The following is a 21,082-nucleotide window of genomic DNA, read 5'->3' as shown; positions in this document are numbered from 1 at the left end:
TTAGCCTCTGGAGCAAAGATTTTTAACAGGATCTTTGGATGGGGCTTTAGGGGTCTGTGGACTCCAGAAATGATCTGCAAAGATAACTATATAGCGTATGTGCATTTGGGGGTGGGGAGGGGAGAAGGGAGAGCATATGTTTTTCATCAAATTCTATAAAGTTCTATGACTATAAAAGGTTCAGAACCACTACCCTAAGGTTTCCATTCTTGTAAAATAATTGGCAGATTAGCCCAATCTTGCCATTCAGCCCTTTTTTTGATGAGTTCTCTTGTTTTTATTTATTTTTTAAATTTAAGCGACGTTGGTTCATAACATTATTTAAATTTCAGGTGTGCAACATATTTCAACATCTGTATATAGTACATTGTGCTCACCACTGAGAGTCTAGTTTTCATCCATCACCATGCTATTGATCCCTATTAACCCATTTTGTTCTCCCTCCACCCAGTTCTCTCCTTTTTTCCTTGGTTGCTGACCTCCACGATTGCAGACAAAATAGAAAGCAAGAACGGTTATGGAGGAGTCACATTTACATAAGTGTCCTGTCTCTGTTCTGGGCAGTTAATATCTTACTTCTACTCATGATAGTCCCACATATGTTAAAGTCCCAGTATAACAGAGTAGGAAAAAACCTTAAAAATGATCAGAATCCATGGATGGGAAAACTGAGGTGAAAACCTTAATCACATTCGCCTAATAAACCAGTAATCGAGTTAGTGTTCATTGCCTTTTAAGAAATAAACTCCAATCTCAACTGGGAACCTCTTGCCAATATTTCTTAACAAATGACAATTCAGTATGACTCATTTTTCTTGACATTATGCAAATGAGAGAACTAAGACTGAGTGGCTTTCTGTCCAGAGAGCAGGAAATGAAGCCTATCTGGGGTCACATGTTCCCTTGGGACACATTGTAGTGTCAGAAATGGGTTCTCGAAGAAGAAGGCCTTTGTTCGCTTTGGGTTCATGAGTGAGCTCCCCCTCTTGGCCACGGCTGGAGAGATGGCTCCCAACTCATGTTCCCCTGGGGAGAATCTCTTCAGAACTCTCATCAGGTTCTGCTACCTCTGGAGCTGCCATCAGAAGCCCCTTCACTCCCCAGCCATGCTTCCCACTGAGGGAAATGTTGAGTTTCCAGATTAAACGTTCTCGGCCACCCAGTCCCTCTCATATGAAACAGAGCCACAGTGGAAAGGCAGCTTACACTCGGAGCCCTGAGAAGTACTGGGCAAACGTGGTTAGTTTGCTGGATTTTATTTTTAAATGTCTTTTGGACTCACAGGCGGACTTCACTGTGCCCGGAGGGACACTGGACTTCTGTAACCTCCATGAGGGCTAAAGACTAGTGTTAATCTCACTAATGAGGGGTCAGTTACAGAAACTGACCACGCCCCAGTTTTCTCCACTGGGACATAACAGTGTTTCTTCAGAGGGACATGTGATAAGACATATCTGAAATGCAGTGATGTATAGGAAGGATGTCATTTCCTACAGAGTAGGAAAGCTGGAGGATCCTTTTAAATATCAGTCACTCATTACACAGACAGATAAGGAAAATGAGGCCCAGAGAGGGGTTAATGGCTGCTCCAGGGAGGGTAACCAGGTGACTAGAGCTGGGCTAGCGACCTGGGCTTGTTCTTTGGGGTGCTCTGCACAGCCTGTCTTTCTATATTCCTTCAGACTCATGGAATCTTCCTCAAACTTCAGTCTTGAAGTTGTACTACAAGTTAATTTGAGGGCTCCCAAGTCAAAATTTTAAAAACTAAAGGATGCAGATCATTAAATCTGCCAAAGAACATCTAAGAGACTTTTGAACACACTGTCTTTTAAATGGAGTGGGGTCCCTCCCTTCCTTTGCAATCAGAGTATTGCAGGCTCCCTCTGCCTCTAAATACCTAAGTGCCAGGCTTGGGGGCTCCTACTGTGACTTGGCCACAACAACCTATCATCCACACATGTCCAAGTCCACTTCCGTGGGAACCGGTTCTCATCACCTGCCCCTAGAGACTTCAAATCACCTCTCTCCACTCCCTACCTACCCCATTCCAGATCCTCTCAGGTTGTGCAGGAACCACAGGCACAGGCCCAACCCAGGCCAGAGGAGCTTGACCTGAGGCAAGAGTAAAGCATTCAACTCTCTGGGCGAGGAGGGGTGGCCCCGCCTCCAGAACGAACCCCCCGGAGCTGTTCCTAGAATCCATAAAACAAAAGGTGATGGGTTTCTGGGCAGGGGAAGAATGCTTGATTATTTATGGCGCTGGTCTGGAGGGGAGGAGAACACGGAACTCTTTACAAGTCGGAGTGTGATTCATGTTCCCCCGGGAGTGGCGGGGCCGAGCGGGCGTGTGCGCCGGCAGCCTCGGGCCACCGCACACTCTGGCCTCCCGTTTATTTACGGTAGGTTATCAGCGGCTGTGCCTGGTGATAAAGTTTATGAAAAGAGGCGGCGTCTCCAGCAGGCTGGCCGGCCCGCGCTCCTTTCCCACACTGATTAGGATCAGCCAGGGCTTTGCAAGCTACAGTTAAGGATCTCGGGTGCCCGGAGCCGCGTCTCCCCCTTCCTGCCCGCCCGCCGGCTGGCCGGCTGCTGCCCCGCGTGGGAGCCGAGGTCAGGGCTGCGGCCGGGACTGGTCAGGGGAGGGGAGGAGGCAAGGCGGGGGAGAAGCGGCCCCGCGGGGGAGGGAGAGCCAAGGCCAGGGAAGCTGGAAAGGAAGAGAAAAACTCTCGTCTAAATAAAAATGCGCAGTTCCCATGTTAAGGTTGAGGTGGAAAGGGGGCGATGGGAATTTTTCTCCTCTGAAGGAGTGGCGAATTCTCACCTCTGCGTTTACTTTTCTACATTCCCTTCCCATCATTTCACCTACATTTTCTTTGTCTTTTCATTTGGACTTGACTCACTTTTTTTTTCTTATGACCATGTTTTGTTATCTCTTCAGAAGATAGTAATTGAACGCCTACTTTGCAGGACACCCGTAAGCCCCAGAGAGAGACACACACACATAGAGAGGGGGTTGGGGAGGGAGGCGTAGAAAGAGAGAGAGATTCAGAGAAGAGGAGAAGAGGAGAAGAGGAGCCCTGGTCCTGGTCCTCAAAGTTTCCGAGGTCACAAGCAGACAGTGGAGTAGAATGCTTGCAGCCCTGGGCTATGAGTTGAGAACAGACACTGAAGCAGGTACCACTTAAACGCTGTAGGGGACACTAACTTTTTAAATCCTTACAGTGATTTTAGGAGGGAGGTGCTATTATTCTGCCATTTTGCAGATGGTGAAACAGAGGGTGAGTGACAGAGGGTAGGAAGGAGTATCATCACAAAGATGGGTAAGGTAACTTCTAGTTGAATAAGGAAGATTCAAATGTGCTCCTATAACATTACAGTACTTCCTGTAACAGTACTGTTAATACTGGGTGCCCTCAATAGACTGGTCGACCAGACTAGCATCATTTAATCTAGAAAAGAAAAAGATAAAAGGTGACTTAACTGTCTAAGTGCATGGTAAAGTAAGCTGAGTGCCCCTCAGGTCTCACCACCTGAGGAGAAATAACTTCTTAGTGGCACTGTACCCAAAGGCTGCTTAGAGCAAAGGCTCTGGGCTTCTCTGAGTTGTCTCAGGAGCCCCTGAGGCCATCTCCTGCTGGCCACTCCAGTTCCCATGGGGCACCCCTAGGCACTCTGGAGCCACAGCTCTGAGGAATGAGGAAAAAGGTTTTCCCCTTCTTCTCTCTCTCTCTGCATGACAGTCCTGTAGTGTGGCCCTAAAGCTCTGCTGTCTACGTGCTGATTTCCTGCCAAACTCCAACAAATCAGTCTTTTCTGGTCCCACTGCTCTTGATAGAACTCAGATATGAGTCCAAAGCATGTTTGGCCAAGGAATACTCAGAATTCATTGCTCTTCTCCTCCCAGGAACAGGACTGTCTTCTTGAGTCATCTGGGCTTCTCGGGTTTCCTTTCCCACAGAATGAGCTCCTCCCAGGAGTTAGTTAGCAGATATGCTGAGACACGTCCTATTCCAGATCAGGTTCAGAGTAGGACCTCGATTCCTCTCGTAATAACTAGCAAGTGTTCAGCCGTTTTGATGAAAGATTCTGATCTATTGTTCTGAAAGGAAGGCCAAACAAGAGGCTGTGGGTATAAATGATAGCAGGAATGATTTTAGTGAGTGAAAGGGAAGGATTTCTTATATCAGGATGCTAACCAGGAAAGTCATTTTGATCAACCTGAGGAAAGTCTACCGCCTTTCCTGAGTAGTTCAGGAATAAGAGTCAGTTCTTTCCAAGCTGAGTCCTTGGTATTCCTGAGATGGACTAAGATGCTCTACCTTTAAAATTGAATAGTGCAGCTTTTTTCCTAATTTGGGTAATATAGTTTTTCTGTGTAATATTTTTCCATACATTTTTCTTAAGTCTTAAACCTTTAACACCTGCAGGCAGCAAAACTAATGAACTAGCAGTAAATAGATATGAATGAGAAAGCTTGAAAACTGCCGATCATGCTGAGTTTGTTGCTTTTTTAAAGAACATGTGTGCTTGTGGTTTTATATGGCCTGCCCATAATGTAGCCATATTTTCTGCTATTAAAATTGTTCCTAGTTCGCGGATGGAATGAAACAGACCGTTATTCCAGGGTGTTCCCGGAAGAGCCTCATGTTTCAGGAAGCACACACCACGACTTCAGTTTTCTACCACCTGAGTATACTTGAGCACAGCTATTGTAGACTCTCCAGTATTAATTTCCTTTCCTCCTCCCCCTGTCCCATCATGGCCTAGACTGACTCCGAACCTCCGCCAGGCTAAAGATAACCTCTCCATCTGGGATATCATCCACAGGCTAAATTTATTCTCAGGGGTGAGTTGGGGCTACCCTGACCAGTGACTCCAGGCAAACATTTGAGCACCCATGGCTCTATGTCATCCTAAGAGATGGAAGGAGCTTAGGAAGGGAAAGAGACCCACAGGAGGGGTAAGGAAGGGTAGGAGTAAAAGATTCAGGCTGAGATTGACAGGAAGTTGGCACAGGGGCTTCAGAGCAAGGGTGACACGCTGTGAATACAGCATAAGCTGAGTTAGTCTGAGGGATTTGACGGCTCCCGGCAAAGATTCCTTTTTTATCAGTTATAATGTTACTGTAATACAACCCCCAGAGGGAAAAGCCCAGTGCTAATCAGGGCTGAAGAAGTCAGTGGACCTGATGTGCAGAACGGGGTGTTTAATTTTATGATGTGGCTATGGGTTACATGAGAGACTAAAAAAAAAAAACCTCCATAAAATATGGCTTGGAGCAATGGCGTTGCAGCTTCTACCAGAGAGTCAGCCATGCTCAAAAGTGGTTTTAGAGCAGGACTGATATCTAGCTGGTATGCACTGGTATGGCCATTCAGGTTCTTAAACTGTTGAAAGCCTTCCATACCGATCGTTGACTAGCTGCTGCACTTAGCTTCCTAAGAGTTTCTCTGCTGCACTGTCTGCCCTGCCCCCACTCTGGGACTTTCCCAGCATCCAACAACCAGATACAGAGTGCCCGCAGATCCTTTTTATGCTGTGTCTTCAACACCAGATTGTTTTGGAGTGGCTGGTGCCTATGCAGTATCAGTTGTCAAATACTTAAAATATCACCCATCTTACAGCATGTCTTCCATTGGATTGGGCCTGTCACAAGACTCTCCATAAGACTCTCCTTCATAGACTCAAGGCCAGCCCAGAGTGCCCAAAGGAAGCTTTCTTAAGAGATGCTTCTTTCTCCCTTGGTTGCTACACGAACACACCCAACCAATTATTCTCTTGAATAGTCTTTGGATGTTCAAAAGAGAATTTTAATAGGCATAGAAATGACTTCAGGGTTGACAACTATTTTTAAAAGATAGAGACAAATTTCCATAAGGTTTCCGAACCAGAAATGACAATTCCCTTAGAGTTTGAATTAGAAAGATTCTTAAAGGACCTCTGGTATCTCTTCACCACCAGTATGGAACCCTTCTTTATATACACCCTCCACCCCTCCCCGGAAGACAGCCAGCCCCTTCTGGGTCATATCTGTTACAGGCAACTCAGCTCTTTGAAAGAAGTCTTCTATGTGAACCAACAGGAGCTGAAATCTTCCTAAATAAATCTGAGAGTGAACTCTTTTTGTTAAGAAGAAATTTCTCTATACATCACAATTTTTGGTCCCTCACTTAGATGGAGTTGCAAGTCCAAAGATGGCCCCAAAGCAAGCAAAGCCATCTACTAACATATCCTATGGTATCAAGTGAGCTGAGAGATCATCCAATCATTCATTTGTTCAACCAATTTTATTTAGCGGGCACTAAGTGCCAGACAGTGTGCCTGGCTGCCATTTCCAGTTCACTGCTGGAGATTCATCAGTGAACTGGAAATGGCTCTGCTCTGAGAGACTGTCTAGTTTACTAGGGCTAGTACTAGAGAGCCGGGGAGACCAGGGGAAAGAGGGGGGCTGAGTTTTCCTTCTGAACCCCTTTCCAGGCCGGGGTTCATCCTCATTGGAGGCTGTCCTGAGTGACTCTAGGCAAGAAGTTTCTGTCCACTGTTCTCTTTTGCCCTCACAGGTTATTAACAGCTTTGTGAGAGCGTGGAATTCTCAAGATGGGCTCTTATTATGCAGTCACTGAGATGGACAGGCCAAGGGCTATTTGCTGTCTCCTTCCTTACACTCTTAAAAATGCTTGTGAGCATCAGACAACATTTTATAACGTATTTTGCCGAATTAACAATAGGATAGAACAATTCTTTATCTTTCATAAACAAACATTTTAGACAATCCAGATAAGAAAGAAGAGACAATAAAATTATGTATAAATTCATTATCTAGAGATAACAACTTTGTATTTGTCTATGCAAACTTTTTTCTGGGTGTATTTTGTATATCTGTGGAAGTGGGATATACATATACATATACATATATGTGCGTCTTTGTAATCTGCCACTTTTTACCCAGTTTTCTTCCCAATGAGTATAATTTTAAAGTAAATCCAATTATTCAAAAAGATTTCATTAATGCACGTAACTTTGAAGGACCTCCCCAAAGAAACCAGTGGAGAACAAACAGTTTAATCATCTTAGGAGTAAATTAGGCATTTGCCAGGGACAGCAGATCAAGTTTGTCTTTTATTTATATTAAGATGTTGGAGGTGGGGTGGAGATTTTCATGGTGTCCTGGGCTGCCCTTGACTCCCAACTCCTACTGGATACTTCTCCTGATGAGGCAACCACTGAGTGTGATGGAGGTGGAGCCTGGAGGAGCAGGGACAAGCCTGGCTCCGTTAGAGACCTCCTGAAGGGAGCTGGAGCAGGACTTTCTCTCCTTTGAGCCAATGGATGGAGAGGGAGAGCTTGGGGGTGAAGCTCTACGTGTGGTGGGCCCTGGGCTACATTAGATTCAAGAGTGAGTCCTCATGGTCCCAGGTGGCTGAGAAGAAGCTGAACCTGGGGAGACAGTGGAGCTGAGAGGCTTTTTTTCTCCTAGGGCCTCGATCAAGACTGACTTTGTGCAGCTTCTCACAGAACTATAGTCACTTAAGGAACCCCTGAAGCTGGCCCTATGCTTCAAAGAACACATAAGAGAAAACTGTGCATTTAAGGGGGCTCAGGAGACAGAGGGAGGGAGGAGAACCCATAGAACACCCCCTTAAGGAAATAACACTGGTAGAATAGATGGCCTGAGCAGAGGCAACAAGAACATTCAAACACAGTACCACCACCAACAACAAAATCCTGGAACTAAAACATATTTTTAACTAAAGTACCCATTGAATGAATTAAAACAGAAAAAAATATGGACTTAGAAGATCAAGTGCAAGAATATCTCAAACATAGAACAAAAATACAAAGAGCTGGAAGTCATGAGAGCAAAATGACAGACTAGGCAGTTAGAATCGAGAGACCTAAGATGTCAATAAGTAGGAGTTCCAGGAAGAAGAGAAAAATAAACAGATGAAGTAGAGGGGATAATGAGACAAATGATAGAAAATATCTTCTCTGAGTGAAAAAGACTTGTGTGTGAGGTTTAAAAAGAACTCATGGGGTTACTAGGACTGAAAACCACATTACTAAGCCCACCCCTGATAAAATTCTTGAACAGTAGGTGTAAAGAGAACCTCTTGCACATTTCTATACAGAGAGAAAAACATTAGTTACACAGGAAAATGGAAGAGATGGGTGTGACATTTCACACCTATAATAATGAGAACTTGAAGACAGACATATCTAAAATACTAGAGTTAGCCAAAATACTTCTTGCTGGTCAAGGGGTAAAATGTATTATTATCCAGGTATCCAGGCACCTGTCTGAGAAAAAAATGTTCTATAAAGCATCTTTAGCAAATGAAAAAATGAAGTGAAACAAATAACTCAAGATAGGAGAAGATGAAGAAGAGAGAATTTGGTGGTGGGCAATGAGGCCTCTCATTCTCATTGTCTCTGTCTCTCTGTCTCTGTCTCTCTTCTCTTTCTGTCTCTTTGGAGTTGGAGTTTTTCTGAATTGAGAAGGGGCTGGCTTTTCCACCCCAGCATTGACTAGTAGTTGCACGGAGGGTGCCCAGGGAAGGGAGCAGACCTGGGGTCTGGCAGTTACCTTTAAGCAATTCTGAGGGAGAGAGAGAGAGAGAGAGAGAGAGAGGAGAGAGAGGAGAGAGAGAGAGAGAGAGAGAGAGAGGCCTTAGCTGGGAGTTGTTAGTAGCCAACACTCATTCAGCTAGAAGGTGGTGAGAGAGAGAGAGAGGAAGCAGGGGTGTGGCATATGGGCTACATCTCCAGCATCTTGCACAATGCAAGCATGGTGCCATTTATGTGACATTATTCATACATACTTAAGTATGTATGTGCCGTGGTGTGCTGGGAAATGTTTAACAGTCCGCTCTGGGAAGTGGTGAGGTGTAGCTCTGAATGGTAGCTCCTGCTGATTTTTGTGGTAGAAGTACTCCTATCATGGCTGATTTCAACTACACATGTTTTGTCACTGCACCCAGAGCTGGGACAAGATGCACATAAGTGCCTCTCATGAGCTGGTGCAAGCTGACTCCTATCTGCTGCTGTGTACGCACAAGGAAATTTAGGAGACACATGTGGGAAAGGGCACAACATGAGGAGCCCCAGTTGTAGCATCTGCGTGTCTTGTTCAGCGGGAGTACTGTGACACTGGGAGTTCATTTCCCATTGGAGTCATTTTGTGTGTGTGTGTGTGTGTGTGCGCGCGCGCGTGCGTGCGTGCATGCGTGTGTGTGTGTGTGTGTGTGTGTGTGTGAGAGAGAGAGAGATATCTTTCTAACCCTTCCTTCTATAGTCCCCTGCCCGACTCCACCCCAGTGAGATGCTATTTTTTGCAGAGTATTCTGAAAGGAATCTCAAGTCCTTGTTCATACTGAAGTCCATGTGACCATTGAAATGGAGAGGCTGCTTCTTGGGAGGTGGCTCTGAGGATCAAGGTGAGAGTACGGGGAGGGGTTGGCATACCTGTGGAAGGGGCCAGTGGGTACATATTTTTGGCTTTGTTCGACATGTGGTCTCTGTTGCAACTATGAATCCCCCGCAGGACATAGTTTGCTGACTCCTGCTGTAAATGATACCATTGTATCATAAACCTTTGCGTAAGTGTTAATTATGGCTATTTCAAAGGGCCCAGAGGAAAGAACCCCTTAACTCTAGACATTCAGACCAGCCAACTCAGAGGAGGGATTTAGGCCTGGGGGAAGGTTTTGTGGTTCAGCTGGCTTTGTGAATTAGCCTTACTCAGGAATGTTTTTTTTTAACTTCTTTTTCTCCAGGGTTAAAGTAAGTGAGGAAAAGAGAAACCCTGGAAAAAAAGAAAAGAAAAGAAAAAAGAAAAGAGAAAGCCAACCCCCACCCCTCCAAACAAAAACCCTGTTCTACTAACAAACCCTTCTATTTATTAGGATTATAGAGTTAGGAAGGGGGCAGGCACTTACCACTGAAGCAAGGTATAGTAAATAGATTAACAGAGTAAACCAGATCAGGCAAGCAGAGCTGTTATGTGGACAGCTAAGAAATTAAACTCATTTTCAGCTTTCCAGCAAGTGAATTATTTGAATGTTAATATGAAATCCACAAGTTTCTATTTATAAAAATGAATCATATAGGATCTTTTTTTTTTTTTTTTTTTGGCAACACGTGATGAACATCTCCAGCACGTTGATGTAGATTCTAAGCTACAATTTTCCAAATATATTTGGGGTGAATCTCTTTCTTCCTGGCTTCAAGCTTTTCACCTTTACACGAGTACTTTTGATTTCTTGGACAGCCTTATGAATTTTTATGAATTTTGTATTAGTATAGAATCCTAAATTTCACTAAAACAATTAAGCCCCCCCACCCCACCCCCCAAAAAGAAAGAAATACCTTGCCTCTTGACCACTTCTTGCCTTTTGACTCCACAAAGTGAAGAGTACGAGAGACCAATTCTACTTTGGCTTCCAGTCTTAGAAAATGTGTGCGTGTGTGTGCGTGTGTGCGCTTATATTTTGGTGGTGAGAGAGTTATTTTCGAATGGAAAGTCCTTGCCTTATTGTTACTTTGTTGATTTTCCTCCTAGTGACCAGGAAGCTCAGAGCCGAATTTAGTATTCAGACAAGCCCACCTTGGTTATGTTGCAATTACCTTTCAGTAATTCTTAATCTTTTCCAGCTCACAGATGTCTATGGGAATTTGACAGAAGCAAAAGGAACGCCCCCCGCCCCGGCTCCGCCCCCAGGAAGCAGTCATATATTCTCACAAAACATATACCTAGAGTGGATTTTGATCACTCCTTTTGGAAATTTTCAACTACTCTATTTTATGTTTTATTTGTGTTTCTTTCTGGTTCCCCAGATGCTGATGTTCACAAGGACTTCAAGACACAGAAGAGACTGGACAGTGTTAGACAGTTTTGTTTGGTTTTTTATTTGTTTGTTTTAATGCAAAAGGGAAGAGATAGGCAACGCTTTCTGAGGAAGAGTGTTTACAACTTAGTCCTATGTTACAGGAGGAAAGCACCAGACTAAATGGAAACCCTGGTTTTATCACTAGCCAGCTCTGAACTTAACCCTGTCCTTTCACTTCAGGGCGGCTCCATTTCCTTACCTGGAAACTGAGAACACTACACAGGACGGTGGGAGATGAAGTGAAAGGCTCAACGTTGGCAGTGCTGGCTATGCTGTAAAGTCTGGTACAGATGAAGGCATCTGGTAAGCCTGGTTCTTCAGGATCCACCATTATCATTTCTCAGATTAAACCATGACCAACAGTTGGACAAGCAAAGGCCATCACCTTGCCTTGTACAGCAATTGCCACTTGCTGATGACCCAAGGAGCCTGTGCCTCCATTTGTTTCTTGCTGCTTCAGGAAAAAGATAAACATTTAGAAAGGCCCCATGGTTCAGAAAAAAGACCAGTCCCAAATGTAAAGGTTAGTTCCTTCAAATATAACCTTAGTTATTTTGGTTATTGAACCATTTCTTCTTTGGATAAAGAATGCACAAGAAAAGGTGAGTGCAGTTTTCTCCTCTCACACTTGCTTTCCATTAAGGGGACCTTTTATGCTGAAACAGATTTGCAGACCCACCAAACCAGATGATGCTGCTGGCAGAAAGATGTTCATGGACTGGTGTTAATGCAAGAATGAGGAGACTCCTGTGGCACAGTTGCAGGAATTCAGACCATAAGTAGAATTTCTTTTCTTCCCTCCATCCCTCCCTCCGTCCCTCCCTTCCTCCTTCCCTCTCTCCCTCCCTTTTCTTCTTCTTTCCTTCCTTCTTTTTACTTTTTGTAAACCTAATGTGTCAAGAATGGCTTGAGTCATTGGACAACGCATATTTTTCAGAAAGTCTGTTTTACACATTTTCCCCAGGTAATATAAATTCTCAAAAGCATTAAAAGAATAAAGACTTTTTTAAAAAATCCATTCATAAGATACTCAAGGATTCATCACAGAAACATCAGTCTTAAAAAAACAGGCTTCAGCAACTCCATTGAGATGGGTGTTGAGATGAGGTTGAGAGACCTTCAGCAATTTGTTCAAACTCAGTAGCCAGTAAAGCAACAGCACCAAAAGTCGGACCCAGTTCTGCTGATGCCAAAGTGCGTGCTTCAGTTTGTACCACTTGGCTAGTCTAGTTAGTTATAGTTCTCAATTACGTATGACCAGAAAGCTTTAGTTACAGTCTTTATGTGTTATCAGAAAGCCTGCAGCAGATCCATGAAGCAGGCTCTTCAGGGGACAGGGCACCGTAATGGGACATTGGCTAGAGTATTGGAGCTTGGGGCTAGGAGAGTTAGCAAATTCATGAATGAGAAAAAAATCCTTCATGGAGGCCAGAGTGACACGTTGGTATGGAAAATGAAAGAGATGGTTAGTGAAAGAAATTAAAGTGGTTCCTTTTTCTCCTCGAAAACCTCAGGAGCTCTGTGAATGAGTCTGTTTCAGGGTAATTTTGAAAGGCTGTGGAATTTATAGGACTACAGAGGAAAAACAGTGGGCCTCAGGAAGATGGAAGTAAACCAGATGAAGTTCTACCAAGGTGTAGAAATAAGGACCCAAGAGTCAGGGGGCCAAACTTCAGACATGGCAAGGCTTGAACAGGAAGAAGGCACCCAGTCGATTGATGGGCGTGGTGCTCCTTGGTTTTATATGGCAACTTCTCTCGTGAGGTGCATGATGCATTGCTCCATTGATTGAGTTCCCTGTCATCACTGCAAACAGTGCTCTCAAGAACTGGGGAATGGACGAGAGTAAGAAGGAGTACTTTCTGGTTTGGTAGAGTAGAATCTCTAAGATAGTGGCTTTCATACTTTTTTGGATTATGACTCATAGTGAGGGATATCTTTTTTATCACTAGTCAGTGACACACATATATGTATATAAAGCAAAATTTCAAGATACAGTACCTACCCATACTCTGCAGGGTACTCTGATATTTTCTATCCTCTTCCATTTCATTTAAGCAAAAGTGCCGGCACCTCACAAAACTGATTTTTCAGTCCATTAGAGAGTCATGACTTATTGAGTGAAAAATCACTGTTCTGAGTTGTACCATCTATCAAGAAAACAGAATGTCCACAAAAGTCATCATTTGTGCCTTTAGTAGCCATAATCGACAGCATGGAATTTGCTTATAGAATTTTTTTTAAGGAGAAGAGGTTAAAAAAAAAAAAAAAGATGTTTTAATTCTGGTTAACATCTGTTCTTATAACCTGTGAATAACTTCTACTGTGGCAGGTTTGGAATTGTCCGGAATGTGACTCTTTAAGGCCAGAATTGGAAGCCCATTCTGGATACGTGCAGAAGTTTCCTGAGTACCGGTTAAGTTCAGTCTTGCTAAATCAGAGAGAGGGCGTCATCCCTCACAAGCTTCCCAGGACCCTTTGGCTGTGCACACAAAGAGAACCAGGCTTTTCTTGTTTGGGCCTTTGCTCTTTCCTATTTGATTGAATTTGAAGAGGAACTGTTTGCCTTTGGCCGCACATCCTGAATCATAAGCAGGATGCTGCTGGCACAGAAAATCTGCTCCCACCCTTGCCTGAAATAACTGAACAGGGAAGTAGAGTTCCTCCTCTCTCCAACCTTAAAGAAAGAGACTCATAATTTATGGTGTGCTGGCAGTACATCAAAAGTCAATGCAGTCACTTACAGTAAAATCAAGGCGGACAGAACAATGAATATCGAGTGAGATTAAAACACCTTATTAAAGGGGCAAATTATTCAGCTGACACCAGAATAATGATTCTCAACGTATTCGTTAGCCAGAGTCCAGTGGCCTTCAGAGATGCTTCCTTGTCTGTAAGATATGAAAAAGGTATAAAGCCATACCCTCAGCTTTTGAAATTCTTCAACAAGTATGCTTTGCTCAAACCATGTATCAGGGATGGTGCTACTAGGAAATGTTAGTTTCTCAGGACTGCTGTAACAAATTACTATAAGCACAGGAGCTTAAAACAATAAGAAATTATTCCGTCACAGTTGGAGGCCAGAAGTCTGAAATCAAGGTGTTGGCAGGACTATAATTCCTCAGAATTCTCTGGAGAGGAGAATGCTTCCTTGCCTCTTCCAGCTCCTGGTGGCCCCAGGCATTCCTTGGCTTGTGGTTGCATCACTCCAATCACTGCCTCTGGTTTTATATGGCCTTCTCTTCTTTCCTGAGTGTCTCTTCTCTGTATGTTTCTTATAAGGGTACTTGTCATAGAATTCAGGGCACACATTGATAATCCAGGCTCACCTCATCTGGAGATGCTTAATTTAATAACAATTGTGAAGACTCTTTTTCCAAATCGAGTCACATTCATAGGTTGTGGGGGTTAGGAGTTGGATATATTCTTTGGGAGGCCATCATTTAACCCATGATACAGAGGATATAAAGTTAGAAAGGACAGGATTGTGGTTCTCAAAAAGCTCAGTCTAGTAAGAGAAACAAATCGTTAAATCACAATGTCAAAAGAATAACATGAACAGAGCTGCATTGCAAGTGCTGAGGGGATCTTATAAGAGTTTGTATGGGGAGTTTTTGTGGAGGTTATGGTCAGGCAGAGATAAGTTGTTTTTTTAAAAACCTTGGAACTCTACAATTTTCTGGCATCTAGAAATCACTATAGAAAGCCACCAGATTGAAAACATACGTCCAGTTGAATAGAGAGGATTAATACCAGCCCAGTCAGATCTGTTGGGTCTGGCTGAGTTCAGCCAAGCCTGTTGATTATCTCCAAGTTTGGGGGAGTTGGCAGGAAAATGAGAGAAACCTGAAGCCAGGAATTGGTTGAGATTTTTGATGGCTATATTGTGGATGGGTGACGTTCTGGACACCATGAAATGGGTAGTTGGCTTTCTCTGTGGTCGAGAATGGAAGGAAGGAGCATTCGCATCTACTGCCCATCCCAGGTCAGAACATGTGTGCCCCTGAGGGGGATGCCACATGCGGAGTCAGCTGCCCCACTGAGGTGTCCGTCTTTGCTCCAAGGCCTTGGGCCAGTGTTCTACCGGGGTTGGTGTGGTGGGGGAAGGCAGCTAATGCCCCAATAAGCTAAAGGGATAAGATAAAGACATTTTTTTGCTCACTTCTCTTTTTTGGACAGTGTTTTTACAATCTCCACAGACCATCACCAGCAGCTCTTTACATTCTCCTTGAACTTTACCTTCTTCATAATTATTTATTATGTTAAAAAGTTTCTTGATAATAATATAGAATTGTTCATATTCTTGGGTGCGATATGCTTGTCGTTATGAAGAAGAACATCTTTACATTTTAGGAGCACATCGAAGTATTTATGGGTGACCTGATATAGTGTTTCCAATTTTCAATGTCTCAGTGAAAGTGTATAGATAAAGCTAATATCACAAATATGTCCAGGATTGCTAAGTCTAAATGGAATGCATGTGGGTGTTCATTGTTCACTTCTTTCAACTTTTCTCTATGCTTGAAATTATTCATAATTGAAAACTTAGGAAAGATTGAGAGACGAAAATTCTCGAAGCAATTTCTTGACCTGTGGTTCATGGACTCGGGACGGGGGGCCAGGGGTGGGAAGCTGGATGGGTGTTAGGGGCCAGGAAACTTCTAAATTTATATGTAAACTTTTTTTTTTGGTGCGTGTGTGTTTCTATCCTCACTGAGGGGAAAGTTTTATTGTTTGCAGCTCTCCTCTGATTCTCAAATGGGTCCATGACGCCTTTCCCCAAGGTTAAACACCATTGCTTAAAACTAGAGATAAATTTGTATCCATTATACCTTTTGTAAATGGATACAAACAGCCAAACTGAGTCTGTTGCTGATGTATCATTAGTACTTTGTTGCAAAATTTGAGTTAGTTTATAAATATAAATTATACACTTCTCTTCCTTTATGGTCATTAATCCTTTTCTTGATTTTTCTGACTTAGTTTTTTTCTATTATAGTTAAATTCTCAGACTTCTTCACAAGTTTAAAATATTGGTTGCTAATATGAACAAATCTGTTTTCCCTTGCACTAATTTAAAACTGAAATAATAATTTTGATATCTTTCTAGATTATAAAAATAGCAGACTCATTTTATACAATTTGCAGGATATAGAAATGTATCAAGAAGGAAATAAAATTATCATTAACCCATGCTCCAGAGGTAGCCACCAGTAATATTTTGATGTATTTCTTGCTTTTGGTAGGTATGCATATCTATCTATCTATCTATCTATCTATCTATCTATCTATCTATCTATCTATCAAAATTGAATAAGACTGAATGTGCAGGTTTATATTATTTTAAAAAAAACATTTTAAAGTTCTTTATATTTTAATGCTGTTCCAGTTTTTACAACATTCAAATGGATTTCCTCAGTCTTTGTATTAAATATGATTGTTCAAATTCATGTTTCTGTTATCTCTTTTGAATACTTAGTACTCAGAGTAATATTTTTATTATTAAGCGCCTTGAGTTACAATTTATTTTGCCCTGTTGCCCCACTGAGATTGGTAAAAAAAAAAAAAAAAATTATTTTGAGTCTATAATGGTTATTAAGGATGGAACCAGGGCACAGCCAAATTGTTGAAAATATAGGTAGTTTGGGTTGGCGATGGGGAAACCTGGATAAAACTCTGATTTGTGTCTAGCTTGTCCTTATAGACTGCTATCTGGTGAAATCAGAATAGTGCCAAGGAAACACGCTGTGGCTGCCTGCTGGAGCCCACTTCCAGAAGGACCAGGAGGTTGCCTGATCTGCCCCTCAGAAACGTGATAGGAGCAGAGGAGAGAAGAGGGTTCCAAGAGGGAAAACAAGGTTGATGGGGCCTGCAGAGATTGGCCCTCCTCTGATTCCAGTGGCACTTGGAGAGGCCCTAATCACATTTTGTTTTAAACCAGCGTTATTTGTTTACTTACGTAAAGGCCCAGGAAAGTGTCTTGCACTTAATAGGCACAAAACAAATACTAATTCCCTCCTGTCATATAAGACAATGAGGTCTTGGGAGGCATCTGCATTTTTCTGTGCAGTAAATAAGAGCATGGGGCTTGGATCCAGGCAAACCTGTTTAGGATCTTGAGTTTGCCTCTTGTTAGCACTGTGACCTTAAGACACTTGCTTAAGGCCTCTGAACCCATTTTCTCGCCTGTGAAATGATGGCAGTAATAGTTCCCATCTCTTGGGAACTATTGAAAGGATTAAGTAAAAATATTCCTGTAATAATAGCTAATACTTATCAAGGGCTTACTACATTTTGGGCACCATTTTAAGTGCTTTACATATAAACATTTTATTTAATTACATAACTGTGAGCTGGGTGCTAGCATTCCCATTTGCAGATTAAAAAACTAAGGCACAGAGAAGTTGAGTAACACACCCAAGGTCACATGACTATTAAGTAGGTGAACTGGGATTTGAACTGAGGAAGCATCGTACTCGCTCTGGTATCTTTTCATTCCACTTTGCCCAGCACCTTGCCTATGGCCAATCCCTTATCACATGTTTGTGTGACTACACACCTGGTAAATGCTTGCTGAATAACAGGAATGTCTTTTCAGGTTGCTACTCAGAAGAGCACTAAATGTATTCCTGTCGTGGATGAGAAAATGGTCTTGTTTAGAAAAGAGACACATATAGGAGCTTCATCTTCCATCCTTTGCAACAGTAGTTTCACGTTTGAATAACCTCATGGAAGAAGGGCTGGTCTGGTGAAGATTTCTGCTGTTCCCTGTTCCAATCAGCTGCTGAGTTGGGCTGCCGCCAGACTGATGACTCTTCTCCCAGATGCAAGAGGGTGAAACATGAGGGTGTTACCAGGAACTGTGAGACCTGGATGGGCTTGCAGGGCTGGGCACCCAGCCGAGTCACACCCAAGTGGTGGGCGCTTGCCAGCTTCAGGGCTAAGCTATTGCCCCTGAGAGGCTGGGCAGGGCAGGCAGCTTTTTGCTTGCTGATTCTCTCGTCTCCCAGGGCAACAGCCTGGAGCAGACTGTGGTCACCCGTGGGAATGCTCCTCCTGAGTCAGCGGAGCCTGCAGTGCCCCAGGGTGTGGCTGTCTGTGTGTTCCTATGGGCCTTAAACATATGGCTTTAATCTCTAAGGATGTCACTGCGCCATCATGGGTTCAGGGCTGGAGCTGCAGGATGGAAGCTGCTTGTTTTGAGCTCTACAGGTTCCCAGAGAATGCTTCCTCTTAGGACTCTTCACTGGGCTGCTGCCGTATGCATACAGTGTTTAAGATAGTTTAAGATTCACTTCATCAGTACATGGACATTGGAAAGAGACTAGAGACCTTGATTCTAGAGGCAACTCTTTCTCTGATTTGTTGTATAAATTCGGAAAATCACTTTCTCTCCTTGAGGCCTCAGTTTCCTCACCTGGAAAATTAAACGAACACCTGCCCTATCTATATCCCAGGATTATATTGAGAACTAAATGAGATGATGAATATAAAAATGGTTAATAAATGGTAAGGTGTTGCCCAAAAGCAAGGAACCATTTCTTTTCATGCAGTTGGATCATATAGCCCTAGTTTCTTCTAGCTGCTCTCCTATTCGAAGAGTCTCTAGCCATGCCCAGCCTTGGATGGCAGGCTTTTGATTTTATTAAGAGAGCTGGATTTCAGACCTGATGTGCCAGCAAGGACCTCTAAGAGGAAGGAAGGTGTCAAGGAGACCATGGGATCCAGCCTCCCACCATATCCAACTTCATTGGATTGGGCTCTCATTTTATTGAGGTTTCCTTACTCAGTACCTCTCACTCTTCTGTGGTACTCTTTGGGAACTCTTCTATTTTAGGGGCGCATACTGGGGGGTAAGGAACACTCTCACAGTGAAGATTTCCTTAGGAGAGTGAACAGCTGCACTTACAGATAACTGAAGAGGCAGAAGAAGCCCCGACAAGGTTAAATCGCAGCATAGTAGGGATCAGGATGGAGAGAAAGGAGGAGAAAAGGATGATGCTAATCCAAGGGCAGCTGTGCTGTCGCTGATACCCTCACCGTAGATATTTTGGTAGGAACAACACAAACTTTGTGACTGATCTTGGGGGGCACTCTTGTTTTTGTACCCCGAGATATAGCTGCTGTTGCACCAGAATAGTCTACTGACAGCTGCACACTGGTAGATGGGAGTGAGGTCTGGCCCCCAAGAGCTCTGCACTCAGTTCCAACCACAGGGGTTCACCAGGACTTTGGCCAGGAGAGTGACAGACTGGAACTCATGTCACAGAAAGTAATGAGATGTTAGTTTGGACATCAGACTTGTGTTTATATATATACCTGAGGGCCCATCATGCAGAAGGGTAGCCAGCTCACTTATCCTCCAACTTTTCCTCCTTTTACCGTATTCTCCAGGGGAAGAATTTGGCTCATTATAAGAAATAACCTTCCATAAGTCAAGAGACCTGAAAGTGGTGAAGCAGAAACTAGCTGACTACATAAAGAAGCCCAGGGGACCAAGAGAATGGGTGACCTAGGCGACCTCCCTGCAAGTCCTAGAGGCTGTGACCTGAACTTTCGGGGTCCCCAACTTCAGGGGTACTGGTCCATGGCCTGTTAGGAAACGGGCCGCACAGCAGGAAGTGAGTGGCGGGCTACCGAGTGAAGCTTCATGTGTATTTGCAGCTGCTCCCCAGTGCTGGCGTCACCGCCTCAGCTCCACCTCAGATCATCAGGCAGTAGATTTTCATAGGAGCACCGGTCCCTGGTTCTGAAAAGGCTGGGGACGCTGAAGGGCTGATTTTGCATTTATACCCTGATCTACATGACGTTCAGCAGCAGCAGTCCCCGAATGGCTTCGTCCGTGATGGAAGTATTCTTTACGACCGTGGAGCTGGATCTTCCTCCATAGCGATAAGCCTCTGAGATGCTGTAAAGTTCCATTTCCCCCTGGTTTTGCTGAGAAGGGAGGATGGCCCACATTTGTCATTTGGATTTCTGACTAGCCCCCTTTTCATACTTCGTGTTCCTTCTTTATTCTCAATTTGTTGCTCCTGGCATAAGAATTTGTGTGGATTTGTTTATAACAATTACCTCCTTCCTTGAGAAGCATGTAGAATGTTTTAGGGCTGTTTTTCAAAGTCTTGGGCCACATTTTGATAGCTGGAAATTAACCAGAAAACTACAGAAATGTAGGCTCGCTTCTCAGCTTTACGTCCTGAGGATGAGCTCTCGCTACCCCTGCTTCCGTATGCTAGATCTGTGGGCCATGTGGATTTCTTGGACGGGACACTTCTTCTCTGACAGGACTTCAGGGTTACTTTTAGCTCTGTGCTTGTATTGTCAAGTCTCCTGATCCTCCTCTCACCTCCTAGATACTGTCATTCTCTTTGATTTCCTTTTTTTATTTTACTTCAATCCCTTGCTTTCCTAATGCTCTTCCTTGTCCATAATATCCTTCTCCCTCGCAAAGTTTTACTCATGTACTTTAAGACCTACTTGAGATTTCACCTTTTTAGCTGAGCAGGCTTCCCCACTGTGCCTGTACCATCTCTTCTCCCCACACCCTGTATGTCTTCCATTTTAGAAATCACTACTCTTTGGGCTAAAGGAAGCTGTGTACCCCAATGTTTACACCTGCTTCCTGGAAAGACTTATGGAGAGCATGGATATTGGATGGGCGGGCTTTAGTTCTCTTTGAAATGGCTTTAGCCATTCCAACTACTGTTTCTCTTGGGAAATGAATTGATAGGATGGTAAACGCCAGCAAATATCCTTTTGCTCAGCCATTACTATAAAGTCCTAGTCCATTTCCACATTTTAAACATTTGATCATCCTTTTCAGATCATAAAGACATGCTTCTGGTGCCTTTATTTTCAAATGTAAAGTTCTAAGGCCTGAGGAAAACTGAATCTTTATTGTGATTCTACAGAGTTCTGTTTGTCGCTCCATGAACCCACGTTAAGTAGGCATCGACACTGGATTAGGCATGGAGTAGGTGCCAAAGACAAGAGAATTTGTGTGACAGTTTCCTGCTCTCGGGCACTCAGAGTTCTGGCAAGGAGACACCCTCATGGAACGGTAAGGGCCAATCAAGGTGAAGTGGGTTCGCCGAGGAGGAAGGCTTGAATTCTGCCTGAGTAGAGATGGTACAGGCACAGTGGGGAAGCCTGCTCGGCTAAAAAGGTGAAATCTCAAGTAGGTCTCAAAGTACATG

At 43.6% G+C, this 21,082-nt stretch overlaps 1 long non-coding RNA gene across 3 annotated transcripts; it reads left to right on the top strand.

The window, feature by feature from the left end:
• The first annotated feature begins 1,972 nt into the window (after window positions 1-1,972).
• LOC120592946 (uncharacterized) lies at window positions 1,973-18,416 on the top strand. 3 transcript variants are annotated; one of them, XR_005650252.1, is made up of 4 exons: window positions 1,973-2,399; window positions 9,336-9,434; window positions 10,834-11,409; window positions 17,485-18,416. It is a non-coding gene; the product is annotated as an uncharacterized LOC120592946 (long non-coding RNA). The 3 variants fall into 3 exon arrangements; XR_005650253.1 differs by lacking the exon at window positions 17,485-18,416 and having other exon boundaries at window positions 1,973-2,213; window positions 10,651-11,860; XR_005650251.1 differs by lacking the exon at window positions 17,485-18,416 and having other exon boundaries at window positions 10,834-11,860.
• Window positions 18,417-21,082: the final 2,666 nt, after the last annotated feature.

Source organism: Pteropus medius, unplaced genomic scaffold, assembly GCF_902729225.1.
Source record: "Pteropus medius unplaced genomic scaffold, Ma_sr-lr_union100, whole genome shotgun sequence".
Taxonomy (NCBI): domain Eukaryota; kingdom Metazoa; phylum Chordata; class Mammalia; order Chiroptera; family Pteropodidae; genus Pteropus; species Pteropus medius.
The sequence above is the reverse complement of the archived record's forward strand: the minus strand, read 5'-3'. Positions and strand labels throughout refer to the sequence as shown.